The 8,866-nt window shown below is 41.4% G+C and overlaps 1 pseudogene; it reads left to right on the top strand.

The window, feature by feature from the left end:
* Nucleotides 1-6,208: 6,208 nt before the first annotated feature.
* On the top strand, nt 6,209-8,470 carry LOC102491252 (X-ray repair cross-complementing protein 5 pseudogene; annotated as a pseudogene).
* Nucleotides 8,471-8,866: the final 396 nt, after the last annotated feature.

Below are 8,866 nucleotides of genomic sequence, written 5' to 3'. Positions count from 1 at the left end.
CTTGCCATTATGGTCACTAAGGGAGAGCAGATCATGCAAAATGATCAACCCCAGGAGGAGGCTATAGCCACCTCAGATCTAACCAAGGATTCTAAAATTGAAAAAGAACAGGGAGAGGATCTTATTTCCCTAGATAGTGAGGAAGAAGTAAAAAGCCCGGAAAGCAAGACAAAATCCCAAAAATCTAAAAAACTAAAAAAGAAAAACAACCTTAAGGCTCCACAAGAGCCAAAGAAAAATGAGTCATCAACTAGCTCAGAGGAGGAAATCCTAGAGGCCGAGGCTGATAAATATAATAACTCAAAATGGCTGTCAGAAAAAGAAATTTTAGAAACAAAGACTGCCATGTGCAATAACCCAAAATGGTCATCTGAAGAAAAAACTTTAGAAACAAAGGCAGTCAAATACAATGATTCAAAATGGCCACCTTTCAAAAAATGACCACCATCTTACAACCCGGTTGCATCTGCATCAGCTTTGGTGATGCCGGTTATTGACCCTAGGGAAGAGATTTTGAATAAAATTAAACAATTTGAAGAACAAATGCAATTAGAAAAGAAACATCAAGACTTAATATCACAATTGGAAAAACTAAGAGTGGGTAAATCTAAAAGTGCAGATTCCTCACAGAATCGCTATCAGCCCACTTTTACCCCTGGCACAAAAATTAAAACAGTTCAGATACCACAACCATCAATGAACTTTGAAAATTAAAACAGCAGTTGCTCAATATGGAGCTACAGCTCCATATACTTTAGCCATAGTTGACTCGGTGGCAGAAAATTGGCTTACACCAATAGATTGGCAAACATTGGCTCATGCTGCGCTCTCTGGAGGGGATTACTTACTTTGGAAATTAAAATATGTGAAAAGTTGTAGGGAGACCACACGCCATAATGCCCAGACCAACAATAGTTGGACAGCAGATATGTTATTGGGAGAAGGCAATTGTACAACTAGTGACAATCAAATGCAGTATGATTCAGGGCTATTTGCTCAAATTAATACGGCAGCAATGAAAGCTTGGAAAAAACTTCCTACTAAAGGAGATTTAAGTATCTCCCTTATAACAATAAAACAAAGGCCTGACAAACCTTTTTCTGAGTTTGTTCATCAGTTGATTACTGTAGCAGGCAGAATATTTGGCAGTGCTGACGCAGGTACCAATTTTGTTAAACAATTGGCATATGAAAATGCTAATGCTGCTTGTCAAGCAGCAACCAGGCCATATAGAAAAAAAGACAGATTTATCAGGATATATTCACCTATGTTCTGATACTGGGTTAGCATACCAACAGGGATTGGCTCTGGCCACTGCTCTTAAAGGGTATACTGTTCGCCAATTTCTTAACCTTAATAATGGAGGCAACTGCTTCAATTGTGGTCGGCCTGGACATATGGCAAAGATCCTGATACAATCATCCAGCTGTATACTAAGGACCAAGTTAATTGACTATTCCAACAAACAGATTTCTGGCCTATTGCATGCGCTTCCTTTACTGGAACTATTGGTAACTATTTTCCTCCAGATAAATTTTTGTGCTCATCTTTCCTTGAAAAACACTCTCCAAAGGCTAAAAAAGGGAGAGCTTTTACAGACTAAGGGCTTGCCAAAAAACCTTTTGGCACATGCTCTTTTTGTCCTAAATTTCCTGTCTCCTGATAAAAATGAAGACTCAGCTGCTGAGCGCTTCTGGCATTCAACTACCAAAACAAAATTTGCCTCAGTTTTGTGGAAAGATCCTCTGAAAAATACATGGAATGGTCTGGACTCTGTCCTCATTTGGGGCAGAGGGTCTGTCTGCATCTATTCTCAAAAAATTGATGCTGCTCATTGGCTACCAGAAAGATTAATCAAACAGATTGATTCTAACAAGTCATCCAGGGATGATGAAAGCCCTGAGATATCTCTCTCTCCTTCCACAGATCCACAAAATGAAGATCCTTCTTAAATACCTGATCCTGTTTTGCTTATTTGACACTACCGCTACTGGTTTTGATCCTGATGCTGCTCCTCCTGGCAGAACAAGGGGGTCTCTGTCTTGCTTTACAGGAGCGCTGCCACTTTTACACCAACAACTCTGGCATCATTTGTGAAAGTCCCTTATGGTCTGCATGGAATGGACTCCTCCACTTTTTCCTCCCCATACTTGGTCCGATTCTGGGTTTACTGATTGTTTGCTCTTTGGGGCCTGTCCTTTTCAATAAGCTCATGGCTTTCCTTAAATGCCAAACTGATGACTCCATGAAAATGCAGCCTATCCAAGTCCACTACCACAACCTGGAAATGGAATATCACGGAGCCTAGACATTGCTCCTGCCTGAGGCGCTGAATCCATTACCCAAAGATGGGTAAGAGAGTCTGAGTCTAACAGCTGTACAGTCCTCGCACCTAAGACAGGAAACCCATCATTGCAATGGGATTCTCCAATGACAGGTAAGGATGGACGTGTGGCTCTAAAAATGACTCTAACCTAAGACAGGCATGATACCTCCAGGTTTTTCTCCTCTCTTTGAAAAAATAAAAAAGGGGGACATGTGGAGGATACTGCATATGGAAGCCATCTTGGGCTATCTGCCATCTTGGAAACCATTAGGTTTCACTTCTTCAATGAGCAAACTGTTTCTCAGAAATCATGTGACGTACCATTCTCCCTGGAAGCGGTTGGGTTTCTAGGCAATGGGAGAGATTCACCCACACCAATGATTGGTTCATGCTGTTCTGTCTCATTTGCATTTTGGGCAACCAATTGGTGCCCACCAGCTGTATATAACTCGCCATTTTTCCTCAATAAATGAAAGAAGAAGACTTGATCAGCACCTTGTATTGTGTGTGTGTGTGTGTGTGTGTGTGTGTGTTTGTCCCATCTCTCACTCCCTCCCCCAGGGAACCTGTTCGACTGTCCCACAGGCCAGGACAGGGGATTAGCAAAGTTTTAGTGGCCCAGATTTTTAAAATTCCTTTATAGTGGATTTAATTCCTTTTCTAGCTTATAGTCTTACAGGATACTGTTGGCAATGAGGGGCTGTAGAAGGATCCTTAAGATGTATTTTTACAGGTGATGCTGCAATATCCCTTCCTGGTTGTCCAGAGTACTAAGTCATGGGGTAAACTTTATCATCTATGTGGCTTGTTACCCCATCAGAGTCTTGAATAACCATAATCCTTAGAAGTCTAAATTTAAATTGAAAGATGGTCTCCAGCTTAGCTACTATATCTCTACTCATAAGGGGGGACTGGGTAGCTGGGAACTATTAGAAATTCTTGCGAGAATATTTGGTTCTCAAATTAGCATGCCAATAAAGGGGTGAAATAACTTACAGTATTTCTTTCCTCCACCTTTTAACTATTGAGGCTTGCAAGGAGGGCCTGCCTGGTAAAGAAGAGAGAACAAAGTAAGTAGCCCCTATACCTAAAAGAAATAAAATTGGCTCACCCATAATCTTTGGAGTTACCCGGGGTTCTTCAGTGCTTATGATGATTTTCCAGATAGGCATAGAGGATCTCCTGGGCTTCCTCAGTCATTGATTTATTCCCTTTGGCTCATGAGGGCCTTGACTGGCTATTATCCTTTTTAGGAGAGCAGACATTCAACTTTCCAAGGCTAAGGATCATTTCTCATATTACAGCATTGCAGGTAGCGCCCAGGGGGTGGCTGGGTGCAACCTCTTGCCCAACGTCTGTTCTTCTTGATTTTTCTTTCTCTTTTTTTTCTACATTATTTATTATTTATTTTTTGCATATACTTTCAATCATATTGTTTGACTTACAATGAGACCATTTTGATCTTGAAGCAGGAATCTAAAGGTTTTTCTTTCTGGATTTTTGGTAAACTCTTGGATGGTCTATGGGTATCAAGATCTTTGCCAATTGTGACAACCATAAGCCTGGTTAGTCATTTTTCCTGTTCTGTTCCCAGTTTTTCCTCCTGAATACTCCAATAATTAAATGCCATGAAGGCAGTGTTAAATAATAGAAACTGGTTTGGGGTACCATTTGTAGCTTTTGGAGTTTTTACCTAAAATCACAGGCAGATTGGCTAATGAAGTATTGTCCCCAAAGAGCTCTTCCCTCTAGAGAAGTAGGGTCTAGATTAGAATATTTTCTCACTTTTTCTTCTAACATTTCATAGAAGGAAGCTGGGTTTTCATCTTTTTTCTGTATGATTGTCCTTAGTTTGTCATCATTTCAGGCTTTTATATCCCATGGTTCATTCTTGCAAAGAGAGCCTCTGGGAACTTAGCCCTTCAGTTTATTCTCATTGAAATGTTATAATTCCATTCAGCATCTGTTTTAGGGACAGTATTTCCCCCTGGAAAATTTTCTTGTGGAATTCTAGCAAATGCAGCATCTGCTTCTTTGCATGCTGTGTCTGTAATTTGTTCTTTCTCAATAGGGGTATAATGGGTAGGCAGAATAAACTGTAAATTCTTTAAAGAGTTGTGAAAGGCTAGGGTCTGAGTGTGGAACATGTCAGTAATTTTATTGGGGTCCTCAGAATCTTTGCCCAACTTTCCTCTGTATCCTCTTGTCCATATATTTCCCTGAGAGGGAAGAGGGTCCTCCTTTGAGTATGTGATTGACTGAAAGGGTTATTTATTTCTTCTTCCCCCACTGGGGTTGACATAGCTGTTCTTGGGGCACAGGTGAGTGGTATAGAGGGGCAAGTCTCATCAGGGCCAAGCAGTGAGTTTTGTGGGATTAAGTGATTATTTCCCATGCTTACTATAAGAAAAAGAAAGAAATGATATAGAGGAAGGAATAGGCAACCTAGGGTTAGAGCCCTGCCTGAGGCATCCTCTGAGGCAGTGGATAATCCTGTGGGAACAACCTAGGCAGCTCTAAACAATGAAAACTATAAGAATTGCATACTAGAGCTAAGAGTCCACCTGAGGTATTTCTTGGAGCTGGATGAAGCTCTGGGACAGTTACTTGGGCCTCATCCACAGCTTCACATGTCCTTTTTGTTTGGCCCCAGGACAATTAATTTTGGATGAATATCTTCAGTCAAACAGAGCCAGATGCCTTTGCCTTTTTGGTGCACCCCAAGATCCTCAGGATGAATACCTTGTGAGCATACTAGAGGTAAGATCCCACTTGAGGCATCCTTTGGAAGCAGAAAAAACTCCAGGATAGTGACCTGAGCATTCTCAGCTTTCTGTGTCCTTTGTGGGTCCCAGGACCATTTCCTTGCCTGAATGTCTTCAGCCATACTGTGAGACTCCAAGATCCTTGGAGTCTTTCTGTGAATTATGGCCTATTTTTCCTCTGGCTCTGCTTTGGAAAAAGCATACAAAAGCAGATATGAGAATAATGTAACATAGAGTTAAGCCCAAATGAGGCTTTAAAGAGACAGTGGGACTTTGATTTCTCCCTGAGAGAATCTCTTCCTTGAGACTCCCATTTGGTTCTGAAATAAAAACAACTCAGGCTATGGGAAGTACTGAGGGTTGTCTTCTGAAAAAAAAAAAAAAACACTCTAGAGAACAGCAGAGAAAATGGCAAAGGAAAGGAAGCCCTGGAGAAGAGACCAAGAGAAAGTCTGGCAGGAGATTGCCTGTCATCGTATTGAAGGCTAGTTCTCACAGCAGCATATTATGCATGGCCCTTGAAAGATCTGTGAAATAATCTACAACCAGTAGTAAAAGGACTGGGTAAACAGAGCTTGGTGATAAGAGCTATAGGGAGTAATCCAAGAAACCACAAAAAGGGCAACCAGTGGTTTTTTCCTCAACAGGGTTGTTGGAGCTGTCAAGAAGGCAGACAACACCTGACTCAGGATAGAATTGAGGGCTAAGTCCTGGGATCTGATATGAAGTCTCCCTTGGATTAAGGAAGACCCCAGCAAGCAAGAAGAAATTGATCCCCTTAAGCTGGGTATAAGTGTTCCCAGAAATGACTGAAGAAACATTGGGGGTATAAATTAGTAGCCATGGTACCTTATGGTACATGTTTCCCTGCTCCTATACAGTGTTTTTCCTGATAGGATCGTTCTTGACTAGTACCAGCCCCCATGCCTCACCTCCCCCCCCAAAAAAAAACAACTGTCCTTGCAAAAATCCGCAAAAAAAAACAGCAAAAACAATCTTTTTCTTTATATTATAGAGAATATTCCTTTCATGTCAGAGTAAGCCAGCAGTAGAGGGAGATAGAAAATCATTATTAAACAGAAGAGATATTCCAAAGTTAGGTGGAGGCTCAGAAGAAGCAGCCGAGGCCCTGCTTACCAGCAACATGGCGCGGTCAAGGAATAAGGCAGCTGTTGTGCTGTGTATGAATTTGGGCTTCTCCGTGAGTAATTTTTTTCCTGGTGAAGAATCTGCATTTGAACAAGCAAAGAAGGTGATGACAATGTTTCTCCAGAGACAGGTGTTTGCTGAGAGCAAGGATGAGATTGCTTTAGTTCTGTTTGGTACAGACGGCACTAATAATACCCTTGCTGATGAGGACCAGTATCAGAACATCACAGTGCAGAGACACCTGATGCTACCAGATTTTGATTTGCTGGGGGATGTTGAAAGCAAAATCCAACCAGGTTCTCAACAAAGTGACTTCCTGGATGCCCTGATCATGAGTATGGATTTGATTCAATGCAAAACTGCAGGAAAGAAGTTTGAGAAGAGACATATTGAAATGTTCACTGACCTCAGCAGCCCATTCAGCAAAGAGCACCTGGACATTATCATTCATCACTTGAAGAAATCTGAGATCTCCCTCCAGTTCTTCCTACCTTTCCCAGTTGACAAGGAAGATGAAACTGGGGACAGAGGAGATGGCAAATTGTGCTCATACCATCATGGGCCCTCCTTTCCTCAAAAAGGACTTACTGGGCAGCAAAAAGAAGGTGTTCAGATGGTGAAAAACCTGATGATGTCTTTAGAAGGTAAAGATGGACTGGATGAAATTTATTCCTTCAGTGAGAGTCTGAGACAACTGTGTGTCTTTAAGAAAATTCAGAGGAATTCTGTGCCCTGGCCCTGTCAGCTGACCATTGGCTCCAATTTAGCTATAAAGATTGTGGCCTACAAATCGATTCTACAGGAGAGACTTACAAAGGCTTGGACAATTGTGGATGCAAGAACCTTAAAAAAAAGAAGATATACAAAAGAGAAACAGTTTATTGCTTAAATGATGATAATGAAACTGAAGTTTCAAAAGAAGATACTATTCAAGGGTATTGCTATGGAAGTGATACAGTTCCTTTTTCCAAAGTAGATGAGGAGCAGATGAAATATAAATTGGAAGGGAAGTGCCTCTCTGTTTTGGGATTTTGTAAATCTTCTGAGGTCCCAATAAACCTCTTTACTGGATATCAGATTGTAAAGGTCTTTGCAACAAGAGATAATGAGCCAGCAGCAGTTGAGTTTTCCTCCCTGGTTCATGCCTTGGATGAATTAGACATGGCGGCCATAATTCGATATGTTTATCACAATAGGTTGTCATGGCTTTTCCTCACATCAAGGATACCTATGAATGTTTAATGTATGTGCAGCTGCCTTTCATGGAAGACTTGCAGCAATACATGTTTTCTTCTTTCCAAAATAGTAAGAAATACATTCCCACAGAGGCACAGTTGAGTGCAGTTGATGCTCTGATTGATTCCATGAGCTTCGTAAAGAAAAACGAGGAGGAAGACACTGTTGAAGACTTGTTTCTAACCACTAAAATTCCAAATCCTCAATTTCAGAGGTTATTTCAGTGTCTGCTGTACAGAGCTTTCCATCCCCAGGAGTCTCTGCCCCCAATTCTGCAGCATATTGTAACTATGTTGGATCCCCCTGCTGAGGTCACAGCAAAATGTCAGGATTCTCTCTCTAAAGTAAAGACCCTTTTCCCTCTGATGGAAGCTGTCAAGACAAAGGATCAAGTAACTGCTCAGGACATTTTCCAAGACAACCATGAAGAAGGACCCACTGCTAAAAAGTGCAAGACTGAGGAAGGGGAGACCCCATTTATTGTGTCCAGCCTGGCAGAAGGCAATGTTACCAGAGTAAGCAGAGCTCTTTAATACTGCTGAAAACTTCCGTGTTCTAGTGAGACAGAAGAATGCCACCTTTGAGGAGGCGAGTCGACAGCTAATAGCTCACATTGAACAGTTTTTGGATACTAACAAAACACTGTATTTTATGAAGAGCATGGAGTGTATCAAAGCCTTCCAAGAAGAAGTCATTCAGTTGTCAGAAGAGCAGTGCTTTAACAGTTTTCTGAAAGGCCTAGGAGAGAAAGTGGAAGTTAAACAATTAAATCATTTCTGGGAAATCATTGTTCAGGATGGAATTACTCTGATCACCAAAGAAGAAGCCTCTGGAAGCTCTGTCACAGCAGAGGAAGCTAAAAAGGTTCTGGCACCCAAAGAAAAACCAGATGGAAATGCAGCAGCCGCATTTGAAGAAGGTGGTGATGTGGACAATTTACTGAATATGATGTAGGTCATGGATGTGTGGGAATCCGAGAGAGAGTTCATCACTGTGGTCCTGGAATCTAACAGAACAGCCTGCAGGATGCTGCTCAGGGGGAATCAGAAGCTCTGAAGATGGTCTCAGCAGGTTATTTGGAAATGAATCACCCTATTCTCTGTGGAATTAATACATACAAACATATTATAGGGGATCATTTTGACCCATACCAGTTTATAAAGGCTCATTGTTATTTTCTGAAAAAAAAAAATAGTGAGGTGGAGAACATTCAAACCCCCAAATCTGATAGAGAAAAAGTGACTGGAACTTGGGCTGAACTGGTTAGTACCAAGATGGTGCCTGTTATGACCCAAGATGGTGCCTGGAATGACCCAAGATGACACATGGAATGACCACTGCCTAACCTTCAGCATCATCATACCCTCACTGTATGGAATTAGCATGCTAG

This window comes from Tupaia chinensis, unplaced genomic scaffold (genome assembly GCF_000334495.1).
Source record: "Tupaia chinensis unplaced genomic scaffold, TupChi_1.0 Scaffold140338_1, whole genome shotgun sequence".
Lineage (NCBI taxonomy): Eukaryota > Metazoa > Chordata > Mammalia > Scandentia > Tupaiidae > Tupaia > Tupaia belangeri.
Note: the sequence above shows the minus strand (reverse complement) of the source record. Positions and strands in the feature narration are given on the sequence as shown.